General features: G+C 46.5%; 1 protein-coding gene and 1 long non-coding RNA gene across 10 annotated transcripts in view; one reads left to right on the top strand and one right to left on the bottom strand.

The window, feature by feature from the left end:
* The window catches only part of HIVEP3 (HIVEP zinc finger 3), a 244,961-nt gene that overhangs the window by 95,428 nt on the left and 126,726 nt on the right, over positions 1–22,807 (top strand). For all 8 annotated transcript variants that reach the window (XM_061360605.1, XM_061360608.1, XM_061360603.1 and 5 more), the window contains one exon: positions 20,811–20,890. The gene's annotated coding sequence lies outside the window, so the exon portion shown is untranslated. The remainder of the gene's footprint in view (positions 1–20,810; positions 20,891–22,807) is intronic.
* Positions 14,304–16,055, bottom strand: LOC133216269 (uncharacterized). 2 transcript variants are annotated; one of them, XR_009726597.1, is made up of 3 exons: positions 15,786–16,055; positions 15,514–15,677; positions 14,304–14,484 (listed from the first exon to the last, which is right to left on the bottom strand). It is a non-coding gene; the product is annotated as an uncharacterized LOC133216269 (long non-coding RNA). The 2 variants fall into 2 exon arrangements; XR_009726596.1 differs by having other exon boundaries at positions 15,514–15,752; positions 15,846–16,055.

The following is a 22,807-nucleotide window of genomic DNA, read 5'->3' as shown; positions in this document are numbered from 1 at the left end:
GCAAAACATGGAAAGTGATTTTCTCACTGGTTTGGTACAGATTTGGGCTGATTCACATGGAGTAAAGCAAATTATAGGGGCTACTTTTGAGGAAATAGCAGAAGAGAGGTCTCAGCTGCTCGGCACTTTCTAATCTTGTTCACAAATAAAAATGCATAAGCAATTGGGATCTGGATTTTGCCTCTTTGCACCACTGCTCAGCACTAGGGCTCAATATCAATCAGGTATCACTTTCTGTTTTCCCTCTTCCTTCATTTGTAAAAGCTGCAGGATTTTTGGTAAGTTTTTCCATTAGCTTCTCATTCCCAAGATGCTGCAGCCTGGGGAGTGTGACCACATGCAGCCGTGGCTGTCATGACTCTGGCTGAGGATGATAATAATTGCAGTATTTGATCCTTGTGAAACTTGGGTCGTTATCTATTCCCATAGTGTTTCCCCTGGCACGTATGCTCAGGAAAATACTTTCTGGCACTGATTTCTATTAGATCGTGGAATAATCTTCCAAAGGAAGTGGCAGAAGGCCAATTGTTGATCCAATTAAAACAATGGTTAGAGATTAACCCCTTAACAGTTGCAAACCACATATGTAGCTCATTAAGCACAGAAAAGCAAAGTATTTGACGCTACAAAGGTTAAAGCAACCTTAAACTGGGGGAATCCTTCTCATAATTCTTAGGGAATTAATATTCTCCCCTGATGCTCTGCTGATCTGTTATTAGTGGCAAAAAAGGCTTGTAAATGGAGAAAATGCTTTGTTGCCTGCCTGTTACATAAGCTACCATCTAACTTTGCATGGAAAGGGTGCTTAATAGAGATCTATTGCTATATATATACATTGTTTTTAAAAAAGGAGCTGTCTCTGTGACAATGGGGCTAAGTCTAAGGCCTGATTAGATGGGTTTTGTCTCTTTCCCCCACTCACCCCTGTATAGGCAAGCTCTGATTACTGGGAGCGATATCTCACCGTGAATGAATGGCATAGAGGGAGCTGCAAAGACAAAGAGCTGGCTTTGTCTGCTGATGAATTAAGATAGCATGTGTGTGGCTGGGTGGCTGGTGAATAGCACAGACTTCCTTCATCCTCCTGTCACTGAGCTTTTCTTGTGTTTTCATTAGAAAAAAAAAGGAGAAGGGCTTAATCCCATGAACAATGAATTGAGAGCAAATTAGGGGGCTTAGAGAGAAAATGCTACAGCAATATCTTAATGGTGACTAAGACGTTGTTAAAACTCTTGGAGGAAGCAGAATCTTGGTCTTATGCTACTTTAAAAAACCTATAGAAAAAGCTGCTACTATTATGATAATCATACACTTTCCTCTGGTTTCACTCTCCGTTCATTCCAGAAACATTGAGAGCATCCTGGATTCTCCCAAGTAAGAGAATATACCCACAAGTGGGTATGCTTCAGGAAATGATAAGACTTGTGTTGGAACAGCGATTCACATCAATTCTCTCATGTCTTGCTGTGCCTGAGCTCTCTCCCTGGGCTTTTCCAGGTGGTCTCTGCCAGATGCCAAGTTTTTACTGCATGCGGGGTGGTGTTTCTCCACCCCTCTGCTCCTATGCTATAACCAGGGTTACAGCCTCCCGGGGCAGCTGGGGTTGGATTCAGCATGTGTGAGCAAGGTCGGGTCCTGCCAGGAGCCTGGAATGGGGACTGGGGAAAGCAGCTCTCAAATCAAACAAGACCAACTTGTGTCTCAAAGGTGCAAAGCATTTATAACATGGTGCAAGTAGCATAAAGAGGTGAACCTGTTCGTACTCCTCTATTGGCTTGCAAACATCCCACCTCCACTCTCTTCCTGCCTTTCTTGCATGCTGGGCTGAATCCTTTTTCTAGGATGGGTGACCTGTCCACATCTGCTTTGCTTTCCACATTTCCTTTAGGGAGAGCCTGGGAGGAAGCTACCCCTTGTGATGTGAACTCCTCTGAGACCAGGTCTGCTTTCTCTGCATTGTTTTTCATCTTCCCTGTTGGTGCTCTAACATCCTCATCACTGTTTCCTTTGACAGGCGGGGATGCATTCAGACAGGCACAGACCCCACATGGTGGGATGATGTGAGCATTACAAGCATTTTCCCACATTATGATTTCTCTATGCAGAGCTATTATTCCTTACTATTAGTCCAGGAAAGGAACATCTTATTCCATGAGGAGACCTGTGAGACATGATGTCACAACTTGGTCTGAGAATAGGCTCACCATCGCATGCTCTTATTTTCTGTTTTTCTCAAGATTTCCCAACAGCTGTTTTTATTTGGCCTCATGTTCTGCACCAAACCCGAAATCTGCATTTTCAGCCTGTTGGTCTTTCAGTTTCAGAGTCAAGGGCTCAATCGGTCGCACAAGTTTTTGGACCTTGATGTTCGCATCTGACCGTGGGTTAGATACTGCCTGTGCTACCACTGAAAACTGAAGCACTCAAGTGCAAGGAGAGATAGCAAAACACATGTAGCCAAGGGGTGGATAAAAGGTAATTTTTAGTCTAGTTTACTAGTCTTAGCTATGCTGGTAGTTTACCTGGTTTTGGCTTTCTCTTGGACCACTTCTAGCCCTGGATATTGCAGCCTGTGTGATAAAAGCTGGAGTGGCTGGAATTTCTGAGATTCTAAGAAATGTGCATGTATGAAGTTAGTTAATATAGTTAAAGAATCTTTATTCCTTTATTTAATAACGTGTTTACTTAACTACTGGAAATTTAATAACCAGTTGTATGTACTCTGGAAAGCTTCCACACCTTCCCCCCTGAGAAGGGAATGAAATAGTCTGAGCAGATAAGTCCTTCCTTTACTTTGTACAAGGGTCATCCAGCCATACATACAAACATGTCCTTCTCTCCCCCATGCCAACAGACACAATGTATGGATGCACTTTGCAGTCACTAGCAAGGTATAGGTTGGAAGCCTCGTTTCTTACCCTAGGTGCTACGTTTCCAAAGCAGATGCAATTGCAGAAGACAGCAGAGCCCATCAGATGTGCTGCTCATGCTGGAAGTTGTGCTCAAGTTTTCACTGAGGGGGTGGAGAATGTGGAAAAGTTGAAATCTGGCTTAAAACCCACAAAACTTGACATTTCTTCCATGTCTTTTCTGGGTCTTTTGAGTCAGAGTTTGCCATCTCCCAGCGTGGGTGCTGTAGCCCAGTCTCCCATGGCCATACTTGGCTTTGCTCTTGTCCTTCCTGCAGCGCTAGTGATGTTTCTTGCTCCCTCACCTGCCGCCAGTGCTGCTTTCTGCAGAATAAAAGGCAGCACTGTATTGAGTCCACCTTCTTTGCTATGGAAATAGCTTGTGGCCTTCTTGCTGCAGAACAAGGGAGGATCAAAAGAGAGTGAAGAAAAAAGGGAAATGCTTTGCTCCATTGGGATGTCATCTTCTGACCCAGCCTTTACTCTAAAAGAAAGACAGGGAATTTAGCCAAAAATAATAAGCTTGAAACTGGGAAAACAACCTAAATGCTTCCTTCTTTTGACCTCATGCTTTGTAGCAGTATAATTACTGGTTAATGCGTATATAAACTAATCTGTGGGTCCTCTTTTGCATACTTTAACCAATCAGACCAAAAAAAAAAAAAAGCTAAAACCAGAAAACATTGGCATGGATATTGTGCTCCAGTCAGGGTATGTTGGGTAATATGCTGTAGTAGACATGTGCTATCTCAGGCTTTTATTTGATATAGGAGATACTGTGTTCAGAGAATGATGCTGGAGCTCAGGACAATTAAGTACAAGAGGGGAAAGTCATGAGCTTGATTCTCGCTTGAGTTCTGAGTAGAAACTAAACACAGCAAATCTTAGTTTTCCACCATGATTCATGGGGCACAAGGAAAACCTCCTCAGCACTGTCAAGGCAGCTTTCTGTCCTGTGTGATAGGATAAGGTGTTTCAGTATCTTTCCTAATATCCCTTAGGATCTCAGCTCCCTAAGCCTATTCACCATATCACAGGTTGCACAAAAGGCACAATGCTAGCAATGACCTACCCTGCACCTGGGACTGAAGGGATGGAGTTGAAATCGAGGAAGACCATGTGTTTGGGCCATGGTCATGGCAGGAGCTTCTTTTTATATGTTGAAATACATAAACCCATAACATATGGGTTATATAAAAGTAGATGGGAATGCAGCAGTGCTTGGGATGCACTTGGTGTTTGATGTGTGAATGACGGCTGCAGGCTCGGTGTCAGGATGTGTGCGTGCACGTGCTTGCAGTTCTTGTGTTGCATGGTTTTCCAGGGAATAGCAGGAATTCTTCATGCTCTTTCCCTCTGTCACATTCTCTAGAGGACACAAAAGGTAAAAAGTAAATGAAATAAGGCAGAACTTTTGCTCAACTCACCTAAATCTCAACACATCTTGTTTGTAGTCGGTTGACAACAGTTTAGTTGTAGGGATGATAATAGGGCTTAGCAGAAAAGTCATCTTTGGTGTTGAATGTAGAATCATAGAATAGCTTGGGTTGGAAGGGAGCTTCAAGATCATCTATGGACCTGCCTTGACAAAAGCAACTTCTGATTATTTAATATCTTTCATATAAAGCAAAATGGAGGTAAAAAGCCCTAGTTTTTTCACAGCCCTTTATGACCTTTCTAAACTGACCATGGACTCTGAATCGAAAATCACATTTTTCCTCATTGAAACCACAAAGCAAAATTAAGGATTTAGAAAATGGCCTTTGATAGGAAATTTATTAAGATGCAAGTTGGAAAAAATCCAGTGTAATTTTCACCTCTCAAGAGGAATATGCAGTTAGAATTAAAAAAAAATAAATCTTTTTTCCCTTGCAAACTTTGCAAATTTGCTCTGCAGTCATCAGCAAAGGGATTTTATTCCCCTATCATGGAGCACTCATTATTCTATCTGTCGCAAGAAGCTTCTCATCTGCATGTCACTGAACAGCAGTGTCAGTCCCTGCCGCTGCAGCTGGCAGACACATTGCCAAGCTGAAATGTTCTCTTGAGCTGATGCAAGCTTCAAAAGCAGAGCCTGGGTACTTCATTATTCCCACCGCTGTGGAACATGCCATAGCATTTTCCCTTCCCACAGAACCACGTCCGGTAACACAAACGGGAATAAGACCTGTGCTTGCATTTGAAGGAGGGGTGGGAATGAGAAGTATTGCATGGAAATGCATTGAATTAATACTGCTGTGAAGTCTAGGGCTTATTGCCAAGGAATTCTGGGGTGGTTTGAATTTATTCCCACTGTGCCACAGAGAACGCCTGGCCTTGCTTATGAAGCTTGATTCTTGGCCGCAACAAAGCTCCGCAAATGGGTAAAACAGGGTGAGTTGATGCTGCTTTAATGTACTTCCAGGTGCATCAGCCCTGAAAGCTGTGCAAGTTTGCTGGTTTCTTGGACTTCCTTGTCTGGTAAAGTCATGTCCTGTTGCTCTCTGGGGTGAAACTGAGTTTGAACCTGCACTGCAAGTGTAAGGAAAAACCTTTGTGGGGGCAGCGAGCATGCATTTGCCAGCCTGCAGCTCTTGCATGATGAGAAGAGTACCAAGCGATTAACTAGCACATGGGAGCTGATGCACTGTTGGCTAGACAACTGATGCTGATTCATTAGACTCTAATTACAAGTTATTTTTACCCATCCTCCCATCTTTACAAAGGGCTGCTTGGAAAGCAGTGTTGAAAGTCTTCCTTCATCCAGGCTTTGATAAAAGTCAGATGGAAGCCTGTCTGTCCTCCTTTGTGTTTGTTTCTTTGGAAGAAATAGAAACCCGCTCTGCACATGAAAGGGGCACTGCCGGGTTACTGAGAGCGGCTTCTTTGACTTTGCACTGGGGCTGGGATGAAGTGGAGGGCAGGAAGTGTGCACTCACCATGTTTGCTCCATGAGGGCTTCCCAGGGAAAGTCCAAGTTTTGCTTCAGATTAGTGGGGAGTTGATCATTGCAAGTTGGATACTGGACACACGGTCTCAGCTGGCTGGTTTTGCTTTCAGCATTCTTCGTGTGTGATTCTGGAGTAATTTATTAGCTGTCTCTCCATCCTTTTTACTTTATTACTTGTATTTATGCAGCAGGTATAATGAAGAGTGGGTCTGTGCCCAGTGACACATTACTGTCCTGTTTATAGCATCATGAAGTATGCTCAAGAGGAAGCATTTAAATCCCTTATTAGTGCCCTTACTCTCAAGGGCCAGGCTGCCTTCTAAAGAAAGCTGTTGAACTTTCCTCTCTACACAGCTTAATACTCTTTCAGTAAGTGCTGTCCCTAGTGATAAACTGCCCTCTTAGAAGTTCCTGATTTGCTTGGATAAAGCCTCATGTCTGAGGAGGAAACAGGATCTTGGTAACCCTGAAATCTCCACAATCTCCTTACCTTGAGGCAGCACTTCCTCACATCCTTTCACATCCAACATGCCCAAAGGCCACGATAACGGACTAATGTGGTGAACCATGAGTACACAAAACAAGTTTTGGTGAGGAAGAGACCTGAACATAGGATTTAAATAAAAACTAGCAAGCATTATCTTTTTCTTTCAGCTCATCCTTTCACTTCCTGAGGTCTGAGGAGTATAGGGTGCATAGATCCAGGTCCTCAGGAATGTTGATGCAGGAAGCATGTCCAACACAAGAGTAAAAGGTGCAAACCTTGGAGAGCTTGTTTTCCTACATGTAGAGGATAGGTCTGTTGAGAAACCTGTCTTGGTGATCTGGCTTGGAAAGAGGTCTGCAAGGCTGTTGTGGCTGGCTCAAGCTCAGCATCAAGCAGAGCACAGAGCAGCAAGGACTGTCCTGCTGCACAGTGTCTCCTTCTTTCCTGACTTACATGTGTCAGGAAGTCAGAAAACCACCACAGAGCAGGGAATAGCTGGTCAACCTGAGGGGTGACCCACTGAACTCTCTGGAGGGCCCCAGGTCAGGCAGATGAGTGTGAGCACAAGAACTTCACATGACTTGAGGAGGCCTCCCAGTCTGGGATGGTTTGTAGCCCACAGACCATAATTTATAGGTGATGATACCTTGGCCCTGCCAAGTTTCCTCCAGCTTTTGTCGAAGATGGGAGGGATGTGGACAGTTTATGACATCTGTGAAGTCCATCTGGAAAGCACTTTTTTCTTCCCTCTCCCTGTCTTTCCGAGGGGCTGGAATAGAAGTGGTGGAGAGCATGTGTGTAAGGGTGGTAGAGTGATGAGCCAGACAGGCTGTGCTGGTGAAACAGAGAGGTCCACCTGGGGCACTTTGGCTGGGTGGGAAGCAGAGCTTTAAGGAGAGAAGAAACTGGGGATGAGGACAACCCAAAGTGCACTGACCACAGGCAGTACAGGAGACCCTAGGGTAGATCTGGGTCTGCTGGTGCGGGACAGACCGGGACTTGGTGGCTTGGACAAAGAGGAAAGCACAGCAAGTACTGAGAATATGTAACCTTACTTGGAGTTAATATGAAATTAAGAACAAACCTTCTAACCCCATTAAGTAGTTCTGCAGAGAAAGCATGGTGCAGGCTTTTTATTACCTTCTGGAAGAGCACACAGCCAGACATTTGGCAAGAGGTTGCAGAAAATCACTAGGTAAATGCAAACTGCAGGTCCTGAGTTTAAAACCCTCAGTTCTCTGGTTCTTCCAAGCTCCAGGAAAGATCTTTTGGTGCTGAAAAAAAAGAAATCACAAATGAGTCTTCTATCCTCAAGTAATGGGGCTCCCTAATGTGGCTTCTGCAAGCTTTTAGTGCAGGAAATGTTTCCTTTCATGCTCATTTGATGCAGTCCATAACTTTTGGTGTGCTGAAGGTTACAAAGGGGAAGGAGACCAAGAGCCCTCTCCTGGCACAGACCGAAAGGACAGCTGGAAAAATAGCTCAGGCTAATGGACTCGGATGGGGAGGTGAAAGGAAGGCATGAACACTGAAGTGGAACTGAATGGCAAGGCACACTATTTATAACCAAATATAAATATACTCCAGGCATCCATCTGGAGAGTGTGTTCTGGGTAGGCCCATGTTAAAGGTGTGCAACATGGAAAGTGGGCTGGTCTTGTGGCTTCCCTCCAGGCTGCCCCTACCCAGCTGAGCACCGTCAGTGCGAGGGGGATAAGGTTTGCATGGTTGATGGTAGGCTGGCATGCTGTCAAGAAGACTTGAAAGAATTTGCATAAACAGCTCAGCAAAGTACATTTGAAAGAGGTTTTTGGAAGGCAGATCAAGAGCTACCTTCACAGTTAACTGGACTTCCTTCCCAATGTTAGCAGCAGCTCCAGGGGGAAGCACGGTGAGGATTACTCTTATCTCCAAGACCGCAGCCCCCACAGAGACCTGCAAACTGAGCCCAGCTGCTGATTCTCATCTCATAGACATCAGTGTTGAGCAAGTAATAGGCTACAGTGATGTGGGACTTTACCTTACTCTTCTTTTGAACTCCTTTTTTAGTGTTTTCCTATGGGCTCAGGATATCTCATAGGCTGTACTTACAGAGCATGGGGACAAGCTCGGGGCTATGCTTGCAGATGGGTCTGAGCTCTAGGGGTGTTTCTTGGAATGCTTTTTACAGAACTCGGTAATATCCTAGTGTTGCGTCTGGGATTCATGGCATGGCCAAGTTCTTTTCCATCCATGCATGTGTCATGGTCTGGAAGCTCCTGGTTACTGTGGAGTGTTTGTGGTCTGCTTCCATACCAGGCTGTCTTAGGGACATTGCATTGCTGTGGTGCTTTGACAAAGCCATTTGGAAAGTGTGGGTCACTGGAGGATATTCCTGATCTAGCCTGTTCTGTATTCTGTTTTATGTTCTATAAACTCTTACCTGAGGTTCAGACTGTTGTATAATTGAAATCCTGTCTATGCTTATGGATCACCCATAGATCTAATACCCTTTATACGTATGTAAACCCTTTAGATATGACCCATGTAGTATGAGCTCTGATGTGCCCCCTGTGTTGTAGCTCTCCTTTAAAAGCCAAAGCATGCATGAGGGTCTTTATAAATTTAATCTTTCCATCTTGAAAATGACCCAAAGGCTTTCGATGTCTCAGTGTTGGGAAACCCTTCAGACTGTCTAGCACTCACAGCATGCCTGTGCATGTGCAGAGCTGCAAAATGCCTCGTCCGCCATCGAGATGGAGGCACAGCATTCACTGCTCTTGGGGTTTGCAGGAAAGGGAGCAGAGGATGTCAGGCCTTCAAACTTCAAGCTTAAACAGGGGAGTTTGAGGTTAGAGATAAGGAAGAAATTCTTCCCTGTGAGGGTGCTGAGGCGCTGGCACAGGGTGCCCAGAGAAGCTGTGGCTGCCCCATCCCTGGCAGTGCTCAAGGCCAGGTTGGACACAGGGGCTTGGAGCAAGCTGCTCTAGTGGAAGGGGTCCCTGCCTGTGGCATTGGGTTAGAACTTGATGAGCTTTAGGTCCTTTCCAAACCATTCTGTGAATCACATCCCCTTCTACCATGCAAAAGGAGGCTGGGAAGGAGAGGTGCCCGTATCGCCTGGGCAGAGGTGATGGCCTCAGCTGCCTTGCAAAGAAATAAGCCCTGCCCCTCGTGTCCTCCTTGCTGGCAGCATCCCCAACTGCTGCTGGTGCAGATGGCAGCTCCCCCCTCCACCTCTCCCTCCCTGGCACACGTGTGTGTGTGTGCTCCTAGTTACAGTAGTTTGCAAGCGCGGAGGTCCTGGAAAATGGGAGGTTTTGTGAACAAAAATCAATGTGTCATCGAAGGAAATAAACAAGGAGGGGTACTCTCCTGATGGCTTGGGAGGGCTGGGAGAGGGCCAAAGCCATGCCATCGAGCACCCGAGCCACATAGTTTTGGTCTAATGTGTTGCATGGGCTATGGCTTCCTGCTGGCACAGAGACCGTGCACTGCGAGTATTAGGTTACAACTTGTCATAGGGTTTTGGTGAGATCCATGCATATTACAGATGTCTCTGTTACATTATTACCCCTCCAGATCCCATAGACATTCTTCGGTGCTCCTTTGGGGCATCATCTGTGCTGCTAGTTCCCATAACAACTTGTGAATTCATCATTCCAAAGCTGCTTCTTAGAAAAAAAAAAGAAAGATCAGCCCAAATTCTCTTGTCTTTTGTCAGCTACTGAAGCATTCGGCTCCCTGGCAGCCTGCCGCTTCTGTTCTCCTCCTCTCTTTTTCTTGCTGTTCATGAAAAGAACCCCAAGCATATACTTAGAAGGGTCATTGCAATTCTTTATAAAGAAAAAGCATATTACCTATGCAGCATTATAGATGCTGGGCTCGGTAAACATTTAAAATGGAAAGACTGGTAGATTAAAAGATTTTAATGCATTGGGTGCTGATTTAGTTGATGTATTAGTCTCTTTAGCATCTCTCTGACAGGTCTATTTAGAGCTTCCTTTTCGTCTGGCCTTCCTCAGGCAATGACACTCATTACTCTCTGCCTGTCAGTCAAAAGGAGTTATAATAGAGCTTAAATGGGTCTCCTGACAGGGTGCCCTGGTAACAGTAAAGGAGTGATAAATACCAACAATAACACTCCTACCTGTGGGTGCCTTGGGAGGGGGCAGGCAGCATCCCCCCAGCTGCCCTGGGTGCAGGGACCACTTCCTATCCCTGCATGGGGTGTTGGGTTCAGGGCAGAACGGTTTCTTCCTGCGGGTTCAAGAGCGATGGGAAAGAATTGGAGGCTTCTGAGGGATGTGAAAAGCCTGATCTAAACACCGAGACAAGGCAAATCATTATTGTGGTGAACTGAAATCGGTATTGTTGAGAGTGTGGAGCTAAAACACAGCTACTGAACACACAACGACAGACGGGGAGGATATTTTAGTGCAAGTGTGTAAAACCCTCCAGCATCCTCGGGGAGGAAGCCAGTTTTTAAAGTGAACTTTTGATAAGTGAATGTTTATGGACCACACTGATCACGTTAGCATGGAATAAAAATTATTTAGCTTGTCAGTGATGAATGTATCCGTTATTTTCAGCTCCCAATTTCTTTGCCCTCACTAAGGTTTCCTTGCTCAGGTATTTATCATGTATTCTAATTGACCATCTTATTCTGCATTGGTACTTAAGGATGGTCCTATTTAGGTGTGCAAGTCACTCTGTTTCTCCTTTTTTCAAGGAGTGCACAAAAATGCTGTGAAAACTGCTGTAACTTTACATATACAGATACTCACTAACATCAGACCTGACTTTGAAGCTATAGATAGACACATTCTGCAGATGCTGACACCCAAGTAATTGGACTTATGTCATACACTCAGTCACATCATAGCAGACCCATTACTTGGAAATACAGAGGTTATGGACAGAATCTGAGCTCTGTGCAGGTGATGACTGTGCTAAATTGGTAGCCTCACTTGATTTTAGTGCAATGGTCAGTCTATGCAGTTGAAGAGTTAACAGCCCAGGGAGAGAAAGCCTGAGTTTGTCTGAGGACCATTTATCCACCCATCTGTCAGTCATCGGCATTCCTCTCTGCTGAGCAGAGCCTGGGTTTGGTGCTTTTAAGGACAATGAACTATTGCTTAGGAGGAGAAATATTCCCATTTGAATTAGATTATCTGACAATTTAAGTGCAATTGCTTGAAAACATCATTAAAAAAGCATTAAGATATTCTAGATAATAGGTCAGCCTTGTCTGATATCATAGGCCTCGCTTTCTTGGCTTGATCCACCTTGCTCATCAGCCATCCAGGAGCACAATAAGGCAGAGGTCCTATAAAGCTTACACCAAAAGGTGCGTTTACATGTCTGTAAAACCCAGTTCTTTTGCAGAACAGAATAAATGAACCTGGTGGAGCCAGACATCATTTTGGCATTTCTTAACTTTGCAAATAAACATTCTTTACTTAAAGCTTGTCTCTCACTTCCGATGGATTTTAGAACAAGCAAACAGTGGCAGAGCTGTGCCAGCTGCAGAACAGGAACCTGCTCTTTTCTGCTTATGGAGCATGCTGCTCCGCTGCTGCTGCATGAGTAACTGGTTGCACCATTGCCTTGTCCCCTCTACGTAGAATCATGCCATGGTTTGTGTTGGAAGGGACCTTAAAACTCATCCAGCTCCAGCCCCTGCCACGGGCAGGGACCCCTTCCACTGGAGCAGCTTGCTCCAAGCCCCTGTGTCCAACCTGGCCTTGAGCACTGCCAGGGATGGGGCAGCCACAGCTTCTCTGGGCACCCTGTGCCAGCGCCTCAGCACCCTCACAGGGAAGAGCTTGGGCCTCAGAGCTCAGCTCAGTCTCCCCTCGGGCAGGTTCAAGCCATTCCCCTTGGCCTGTCCCTACAGGCCCTTGTCCCAAGCCCCTCTCCAGGTTTCCTGCAGCCCCTTTAGGCACTGGAGCTGCTCTAAGGTCTCCCCTTCAGGAGCCTTCTCTTCTCGAGGCTGAACAAGCCCAGCGTGAACCTGTCTCTCTGGGAACAGTTTATGTGGGTACTCAACTCAAGTTTGCTATTAGCTCAAGCAGCTCTTTACCAGGCACCACAGCCCTGGTAAAACCCAACACTACCGATGGGGAGGTGGTCTTTAAGAGAGACAGCATAGAGCAAATCTGGCTCCTACAATAAGCAGGATGTATCTGACTGGGTGAGATTTGCCAGATTTAATCAGTCTTGGGCTCTGTTCCCAGCTGTGCCAGAACTGATCTTATGCAACTTCTCTGCTATCTTATTTGTATGAGTTTTCAATTATATTTGCCTCCCTCTTAAGATCAATAGGAGATATTGCTCAGTATTATAGCCAATGGAAATCATGGCATTACCGTGGGTTGCCAGAAGAGCTGGGACTCGAGCACATGAAAGCATACTCTTATAGTCCAGTGTTCCTTTCTTAAGGGGCTGTTGCAGTTGTTGCAAGCAGGGCATGATCACTTGTGCTACCCTTGAGTAGGGCGCATGGGCTGCAGCAGGGACTCAGTGCTCCAGACTCCAAAGTAGGAGACAAGGAGGGACTGGAGACTTTAGCCTCGAGCCAGCGCAGATGTGTGGGTAGCTTGGCAAAATGGAGTGAATTTCCATAGGAGATGTAAAGATCTCCTTCCCAAATCCAGGAATTCTGCTATCGCAAATTTCCAGTTGGAGGGGGCATCTGAGAAGGGTTTTTAGAGAAGGGGTTGGACAGCACAGTTATTTTTACCTGGGGTAAAACATTTGATTTTTCATTTGTGTTTTAACTCTTGTTGCTAAAATTATTATTCCAGTAGGACTGGGTTGATCCGTACTAATTTAAGTGTCTGAAATAATGTTATAAATGAGCTGTGTTTCCATGAGTAAGATTCCCATTCATCATTGCAAGGTTTACTTCATGGCAGTGAAATCATTACCATGAAGCAACTGGTGTGCTTTGAAAACACTGAAATCATTTAGAGACCATGACTGAAAACAAGGAGTTGCTCGAACAGCCAGTGTAGATGAGTTCAACACATGAAGAGTTTGGCTTGTATTTACATGTTGCAAGGGGAATGTGATGTTAAGAGAATAGCACAGTGAGATCAGCCTTTGAAGAGTGTCTCCCCATTCATTCATTTGATTTATTCCAGTGACCAGCCAGGCTCGGGTGGGTTGCACCTCTGTAAACCTGACACGGTCAAAGTGACAGTTCCCTGATTCTTCTTTTTTCCCCATTGAAATCATCAGCTTTAACCTCAGTTTAAAACTCTCAACTCTAATTTAGTCTCAAGCATTGCCCCTGGGAAATTTCAATTTTAGGTTTTCAAAGGTTACCCAAAGTATCAAGTTATTGGATTCTATTCCATGAGTAGGTTTGGGGGGAACGGGGAAGAAGCGTGATCAATACCTTGTGTCCTCTGGAGTTCGATGAAGAAATCTTCCCAGGGAGTAATTTAACCTCTGATTTTGTAAAGTGTTTGGCATGCTCAGTATTAGCTGGAAGTGCTCAGGATCTCACGGGCTGCAGGGCTGGATGAGAACTTGGCTGTTTCACAGCTTTATTCGGCATTTTCAATGCCGCTGCATAATACTTAACAAAACTGGGCTTTGGCCAGTATTTGTGACTTGGGATAGGGCTATTCCCAGTGTGAGCCAGACACCCCAGAGATGATCGGATTCAAGTGCTTTGTTTCTCCTGAAGAATTGCGTATCTCTTCGCTCTTCTCCCATTACCAATTGGCTGGGTTGAGAGAGACTCTTCATGGCTCCCAAAGGTTGACTTTGGGGTTGTCATTAGTTTGAGATGTTATTGGCAGCGGGTTCTAGGAGTTACTGCCAAGAAACATGTTTAGGCATTTGGATTACTCTTGTAAATTTTAATTAATCACTTTGCTGCTGTATAAGGCAGCACTGTAACACATACTTCATGCTCAAGTATTCCGTTTCTTACAGCAACCTCGCACCACGGGTTCAAAAACAAAGCTGCAGGGTAACAAACGTCTACATTCAAGACAGTTTTATTTGTAAAGAGTCTTTCTAAGTGCTCTTTGTGCCTGGAGGGTCGCAGGGCAGGGGTACACTGAGATGTGCCTTAGTGGTGTTACCTTGGCACTGTCCAGTTAGCCGGGTGGTGATGGGTGCTCTGCCTCTGCTCCTGCAGACATCCATCCCTCCAGGCGGCCCTGCAGAAATGTTGTCATCTCCTGGCACTCTCCTGATAGCTAAAATTACCCGGTCAGCTGTGTGCAGTCGTAGTCTGGCTCCTAACGAGAGGCGTGTGGCGGGGGGCTCTGTTTTATAGGAGATGGGGTCCAGACTGCTCAGGGGTTGCCTGATGTGCTCAGTCTTCGGTTTTGTTTGCCAGAAGGGTGACAATAAGCACTTAAAACAGCAAGTGTCAAACAAGAAGAGCGGAGGCTGGTTTACTTCTCTGCTCACCTCTGCAAATCGCAAGCTGGCACCCAGAGGTGCAAGGAGTATCTGAGCAGCAAAGAGCAGCCTGTCCATGGAGCAGCCCCTGCACGGCTGTTTGCAGTACTACAAAAACAAGCTACTAGAGAGAAAAGACACATTCTTCATCTGCATATTCTGTAGTACATGATTTGCATGTGTGCAGTGGTTTATTCAAACAGATTCTTAAGCAGTCACAGGGATCATAGAATGGTGTGGGTTGGAATTGAACTTCAAACTCATCATCCAGCTCCAACCCCTGCCACGGGCAGGGACCCCTTCCACTGGAGCAGCTTGCTCCAAGCCCCTGTGTCCAACCTGGCCTTGAACACTGCCAGGGATGGGGCAGCCACAGCTTCTCTGGGCACCCCGTGCCAGCGCCTCAGCACCCTCACAGTAAAGAATTTCTTCCTTATACCCATCTTAAATCTCCCATTTCAGTTTTTTCTGTGCCCTGTTCTTATTTCTACAAAGGCTGTATGGTTGTTCTTTCTCTTATTTAGGGTTTATATATATATATATATACACACATATACATATATACATCTATTTTATCTATGTCTGCTTGAGAGCTTGATCGGGTCATTGACAGAGGCTCAGCACATCCTTCCAGAGGTGGAACAACATAAGGGCTATCTTTTGCAGCATGACAAAGATGTGATTATTTAAAATGATTTTATATATATATGTGTGTGTATATATATGTATGTATGTATTTTAAGTGAAAACTACACTTTTCAGCTAGCTCATTACTCACATACTTGTCTTCTGGGACAGTGCACCCTGTCCTGCTTAGCGCTGCTGTAGCTGCCTGTTCCATTCCACATCCCAGCGCCTGCTACTCCAACCTATTGATTGACATCTCTGTCTCCAGCTCTGATCTCATGTCTTGACCATCTGCTTCTGCTGGTGGTCTCTGGAGGGTCTGCCAATCAGCAAAGCAGGCTCAAAACTCACAGGCAAACGGGTTAGATTATTTTTGGACCTTCCTTGCAGCCATCTGTTTGGGAGGGAGCCATGAGCTTGTCTTTACCCAGCTGGGTTAAGGTGCTGCGGCAGCCTGCGAGGAAGCAAACAGGATAAAGAAAATTACCCTCTTCTTAAGGAGCTGAATCAGCTGCGAGACGGCGCTGAGCTCTCAGCCAGCAACCGGCACCAGCAGTGAGAGATCAGGATGTTTCCCTGTCCCTGCTGGAGCTGGCTGCTGCCTTCAGATGACACCAGGCAAAGCAGCAAGTTTGATGCGACTTTCGGAGCTGACTTGTGTTGCCCGTGACAACCTGGGTTTGAGTCTGCTTTACATGCAGACACGCACACACGTGCATATGTTGCTATAACAACCAGCCGGGACTTGGACAGAATGTTGGACTCTGTTTTCCAGGTTGCAAAGCACCGAAGTTTTGCTGCAATCCAGGAGGCAAACAGCTGCCTTCAGTCTCTTCCCTTCCCCCCCCAGCCTAAAAAAAGCACTAAATCCAGTATGCTAGGCAAAATGTCTGGGTTAATTATGTAAAAAGACTCTGTAATGCCTTAGTAGGAAGAGAGAAGCACGCGGGGCTCTGTGCTCTTCTGCTCCGTGAAACATGCCCTTCCCAGGAGTAAAGGCTGAGATTTCAGTGCTGGGTTTGGTGTCCCCAGGACATCATGGTTAAATTACGCGACCACGAAAACCGCTGGTGTCACCAGGCAGCAGTAAACCACAACTCGTGGGTGAAGATTATGACTTCTGCAGCCTCTGACCCCATGTTAATGCTGTAATCTGCAGGGCAGCAACCAGGTAAGGGTTGAGAGCAAGGGATGTGAACAGCAAAGCGCCTGTATTAGCCATGGGAAGCCTTTCCCTATAGCTGCAGGCTGTGGTTAAGATGCTTACAGCAATGGAATCTGTCTCCTATAGCAGGCCTGTACCAATACTCTGTATTTTTCCCTTTTTCTCTGAGTGATGGGGACACTGAACAGCACCGCCTTCCTAAAAAAAGTTTTCCTGCAGGGAAAGGGGAAAGCAAGAGAGGCACAGATCCCAGCCAGCATGTTTCACAGGATGTATGTGTGTGTAATAGCCCCTGTGTGCTGCTCTTTATCTTGCATGTGTTTGAAAGTGAGCCTTGCCCATGAAAGAGAGAGGGAGTTCTGGTTTCCCCTTGTAGGCAGCACTTGGTCTTCCTGTGCAGTCTGTGGTGCAGCCTAGGTCTCCATCCTGCTATGCAGGGGGTGACAGTCTCCCTTGCACTATAGATGAGGTGGCACAGAGGTTACAGAAGGTCACCTGGGGCAGAACTCAGAATAGAGTCGAGGATCTCATTTGGGGGATTTGGGGCTCTCTTGCTTTCTGCTCCACCTTAGCGCATCCATCCACTGCTCCTCTTGGGTCCTCATGGCTGTGTGTGATCCTAGGCACAAGGCATTCAATGCTGCTTCATCAACTGTTGTTAAACTCGCTGGCACTCCAAAAAGTGGGCATGCAATGCTTCATGTGTTGATGCAGTGGACAAAGTTTGTTCTGAATTGTCATATTCCAAGTATGGATGGGATGCATGTTCAGTACCAAGTGGTTGGCTTATACCTCCTGGCATCAACCATGCTTTTCAATGTGCATGATGGTTCTTCAATGATTTCAGCACTTCCAGTGGGTTTATGTTGCAAACCTCTGTCTGCAGACATGGACTGGGACACTAATAGGTGTTTCACGGTCATGTTTTGCTGGTGATGGTGGTTTCCAGTTAACACCTGAGATGATGATTACAGACTGTGCCGAGCAATGCCTGAACAACTGTGGGGGGTGCTCTGCCTACATTCAGAGATGGGATCCCAAAAGGGTCAGAATTTGATATAAACTTACATTATTCCAGGAACTGGTTTCATTTTCCAACTTGTGCCAAAACCTGTCATGCCTGACTGGGTACCTCAGAACCTGCCTGAGAAAATAAAGACCTTTTCAGAGATCAGCAGCCTAAATCCAATTCAGACTGCAAATTATACTTATTTTGTGGCTTGAGGATGGCTTCTATCACCAGAAACCATCATATTTTGCTAAGAGTGATGGCTTCAAGAGAAGCCTTGACCTGTGTTGGTCCTGCAGACTGACCTCCCATCAGTGATGCGCTGGTACAGCAGTGCTGGTGGGAAGCTCGTCCTCAAAGACAGCTCCCTTTGCCAGGTCAAAGCTAAACTCAGCTCTGACGTAGCTTCTTCATTAGCTCATTAAACTCTTTGCATATGATACACAGGAGCTGGCAGTGAGGGAGAGGAAATCAAAGTCTCTTGCACTTAGTTCACCTGCATTCAAAGCCAGGAAACCTTCGTGCAATGATTCATCCTAAGCTACAGGCTCTGGAGCCCTTGTTTGCTTCTTCAGAGCTGCTCCATGGACAGGGACAGGCTGCTGAGCTGAAAGGAAGCATTTTAGCTGCAAAACTGTGCAAGGCAGCATGTGCTATTTCTGGAGCGTGCTGTAATGTATGCGTCTAGCCCGGCTCACTCCAGCAACGGCCAAATGTTTTTCAAGCAGTAAAGAAGGTAAAATAGAGCAACACTGTGCTGCAGCCAGGTTTTCCATGCGATCCCTAAGCAGAGCCTGCAGGAGCCCGCACGTGCGCTCGCAGACGCATCATTATGTGCATCGGTGACCAGAAGGATGGAGCAGGGCACCGGGGACCGCAGCTCGACAGCCGCAGCCAGTTACAGGCAGCTCGTGTGCTTCCAGACTGGGACCAGCACTTGATCCTCTCTTGCTCCACCTCTCTGTCAGCCTGCTATATAATTCCTGCCCTTTGGGGGAGGTGAGAGAGGCATGATGCCAATCAAGGGGAATGGAGGGATGGACCTGCCTCCCCTTGGATGATGATCAGGGTCACCCTCTGTCCCCCTTCCTTGGACACTGCTACTTAAAGGAAAGAAAAGGGACAGAAGGATAGAAACAAGCACAAACATGGGCTGAGGGCTGTGTAGAAGGAACACAGGGTGGGATCTGTGTGGATCAGGCAGAGCTTGGCAGAGTTTCACACTCACACATGGCAGCAGTGCCGGGCCGTAGCAGAGAGGCAGGTATAGATGTCCCCTTGTTTCCCTTCTGCAAGCTGGCAGGAATACGGGGCTCTGTGATACCACTGAGCAAGTGGTCTTTGTATTTACACCCGGAGTTTTGTACGTGTTCAATGAGAGGGTAGTGAGTGTTTTCTGGTGTTTTATGAACGCTGCTGGCTCTCTGTAAGGTCTGAGCTGGGACTCTATAGAGCTCTGCAAAACCTTCAGTCAATTCATGTTTGAGAAAGGGGCAACAAGGTCCCGTAACAGAATCCAGCAGCGAATGGGATGTTTGTTTATCACACGTGCTTCAGGCATCAATTGAGCCGTGTCCATGGTGCTGTGTTCTGATGCTAAAACTAACATTTACCCACAACCTCTATGGGTTGTTAACCTGATTTTGTAGCACTTTTTGGGCTTTCACCCTTGTTAAGTGAAAACACCATTTTGTTGTAATCCAGTTGCAAGGTTACTGTATAAATGTAGGGTTTTGGGGGGGCTGGAACTATTGAGCAGGGTGTTTTATAAGCTTTTTGTTCCCAATGGTTGCAAGTATTCTCAATGGTCATATTCAGCCTTGTCCTGCTATTGCATTTACTTGTATGTAAATGCAAGTAAATATATAGATATGTTTATATTACACATATTATATTACATATCTATATTACATTGCATATTTATATTGATATTATATTACATATTTATATATGTTAATGTATATAAACATGTTCACATATGTGCTTTTGCAATAACCTTGTAGGGAGTTTTCTGTCACTTCATACTAGCTCTGCATCTGCATGTGTGTGCCAACACACTTTCAGAAGCAGCCACTAATGAGGGTTTGACATTACCTAATCTAATTGCTGGCAGCAAAAGGCATGGTGGGGAAGATGTTATGAAGCATTGCTGGATGGCCTAACAGTGTTAGTTCCATTAAATCCTTAGAGTCTGACCTGCCTGTAGTTATTTCCTCCTGTGTAATGGGAAAAATGCATTTAAAGAGACAATGAGAGCAACTGGATGGATGGATGGATGTGAAGGGGTTGGAAGAAGTGTGGTGAGGGCATGCTGAGGGCATAGGAGCTGTGTGGGCTCTGCACTGGTGTCAGGGCAACCCTGTCTGGCCATGACTGGGAAGCTGCAGCCTTCCTTGCCCTGGTTTCCACATGGGTGAAATGGGGCTCATGGAATCATAGGATGGTTAGGGATGGAAAGGACCTTAAGATCATCCAGTTCCAATCGCCCCTAGTTCTAACTCACTTTCTTGTCTGCTATGATGAGAACTAATGGTTGCAGCCATCCCCACGCATGGGGCCACTGCCCTTGGGGCTGAAGGCACTTCTGTTAGAGGTGCCCAACAGCAGCTTCCTCATGCTGCCTTTTGTCCTGCATCCAGGATGCATTATGGCGAACTTTGCTCTTTAGCTTCGCTTTAAGCCACTCTCAGCCTTTTGAACATTGTTTTTCATGGGTGCCCTCCCATAACCCATTGTGATTTTTACTTTCCTATTAAGGCTGAGCCCCACCAGTCCCAGGGCTGGCAGTGAAGGGTCAGTTCCAGGCTGTGCTCAGAGCAGCTCGCCCTGCTGCAGGCTGGGGCAGTGCTCAGGTTTATTTTCCAGCTCTGAAGTAGTCAGGACAGGGTCCAGCTTGCATTCGGGGTGTGATTTGAGGAGAACTAGAAAGTCCATCACCAAGCAGCCTCCTGTGCCTTGTCTTGTGCGGCTGGAAATGATCATTTCACATATGAAAAGAAATCCCTGCATTGACATTAGTAAAAAGCATTTGCTCTCGTGTCCAGGTCCCACGTGAGAAGAGGACAGCATAGAGAAAATGCCAGGAGTTTAGGCCAAAACAGAAGCAGGATGGATTGCAGATAGAGTAAAAGGGCAAGTAAAGAAAAGCCTTATTGTGTCGATGGGAGCAAGTAGAGAAATGCCTGAGTTGCTACCCCAGTTGGAGATGTGTCTGTGGTATAAATGGCACACATTTCAAACTGCCTCATTACATTAAGGTCTTATGTCTTCTTCTCCAGGCTCCGTTTCCCAGGTCACTGTATGAACACCTGAGTCTCCTCAAGGTATCAGAGATGAACCCGTAGCAGCTTGTCCACAGGTAAGAGCTTCAGCCGTTGCTCCAGTGCCTGCTCTGATAGTTTGGGAAGCATGGGGGGACCACAGAGCCTGTGGCCCTGGTGTTCTGGGGCTCAAACCCGTATCCATGCTGCCTGATGCTGTGATGGGACGTTTGCTTTCTGATGGAGGCTCTGCAGGTTTTATGCCCCTCCAAAGTGGTGTGGCCACAGAGGGTTGCAACTCCTAGAGCAGATGTCCAGTGACTGAACATTTACAATGATGTTTTGAGGGGTGAGGACTGATCTGGGTGGGGGTTAGTTTATTTCTGCTTACACCATGCTGGTGGTTTTGTTGTAGCTGCCTATCCAGAGCAGCCTGTGCTCCTGTACTGGTGCTTGCTCTAATGTTCTGAAACCTGTCAATGTGGATTGCAGTGCCAGGGTGCAGGTCTCCCCTCCTGCTGCGTGGTTTTCTTTCTGGCTCTTTACCCAGTGGCTGCCTAATATGGAAGAGTTAGAGACAGAAGCAGCGATTGGGTTTCTCCCCTTGTAGCTGGGCAACATAACCAGCAAGTACCCAAATCCCATTGTCCCTGCTCACCCTTGCAACCTTCATGAAGTCTCTTCATTCGCTGATGAAGGTTCACCTTCCTCAGGGATGCTGCTCACCCAGTTTTGGTGAAGCCTGTTGAAATGTAGTATTGCTCACAGAGCTCTTGGAGAACCCTTCAGGAGAAGGTGCTCAGCTGCTGGGGATGGACACAGTAGCACATTGTAGAGACTCAGCTCAGGGTCTGTCACCTGTGTTGGGTGGGTTTTAAGAGCTGGGAGTCACCCGACTGATATGAGGCAGATGAACACAGTCCTTGTGTGAAAAATGGGCTTGTCAGCTCCCTGCTTTGGAGCATACAGCTTTATGTGCAGGGATGCACATCGTGTGGCACTGCTGTCTGCAGGCAGGTTCACAGTGCCGGGGGCATGCTGCAGATCAGCAGACACGGGTTCTTTTCAGAGTTACGATGCAGTGGTGTAGGATGAGCAGCAGAGCAGCGTTCCCTGGGGATGAGAAGGAGCTGGGGGAGGCAGTGATGCTGCCCATGCAGAAGACACAGCCCTTTTCTCAGGGAGAAGCCGTTGGCTTGGAAATACATGAAAGCAGGCAGGGGAAGAGCAGAGCATCCCAGAGAGTGGCAGCCACTGCCCTGCTGTGACACAGCCAGGCATTTGTCTCATCCGCCAGTGTTAATTGAAGGGGACAGGTCTTGCACCCTGGGAGCAGCAGGTAGCAGCACTCCAGTAGGAGCTCAGAGCCGGCTCCATCAGCAAATACTTCTTGCTTGGCTGCAGTCAGAGCTCATTATCTCACTGACCTTTAATTTCACAAGTGTTTCCAGGTTGGACAGGGCTTGGAGCAAGCTGCTCTAGTGGAAGGTGTCCCTGCCCATGGCAGGGGGTTGGAACTGCATGAGCTTTAAGGCTCCTTCCAACCCAAACCAGGCTGGGATTCTATGGTTTCTTGCAATGTGTTCCTTCAGCTTGGTCCTGCTTCTGACCTCCATTCCCAGAAGCAGCAGGATAATAAATTGATGTGCTGTGTTGTCTAGCCGCTTCGCATCCCTCCCTCCATCCACCCTCCGTCTCTGTCCTTTTTGGCAATCTGTCATTTTTAGCTTTGGTACAAGTCCAGGAGCTGAGTAAAAAGTACTTGGGCAGCTGGAGGGAGAAACAATGGGGTTGAAATACGCTTTAACGTGTTTGCAAACAACTGCACTTCATCAGGGTCCCTGCCCAGCACACTGGCAGCAGGCAAAGCTGATGAGACTCTTCTGAGATCAGAATTAATTAGACTGCATGGAAATGGTGCAATACAGACCACGATGCAGTGGGGAACAGCTCCTGTTCTGTGGTCCATGTCTGTTCATTTATGCTGTGCTCGTCACTGTGGCTGCTGAGCACCT

The sequence above is a fragment of the Neopsephotus bourkii genome, unplaced genomic scaffold (genome assembly GCF_033783945.1).
Source record: "Neopsephotus bourkii isolate Nb327-2 ecotype Australia unplaced genomic scaffold, CSIRO-AGI_Nbou_v1 NB_1036, whole genome shotgun sequence".
NCBI classification, from domain to species: Eukaryota; Metazoa; Chordata; class Aves; order Psittaciformes; family Psittacidae; genus Neopsephotus; species Neopsephotus bourkii.
Note: the sequence above shows the minus strand (reverse complement) of the source record. Positions and strands in the feature narration are given on the sequence as shown.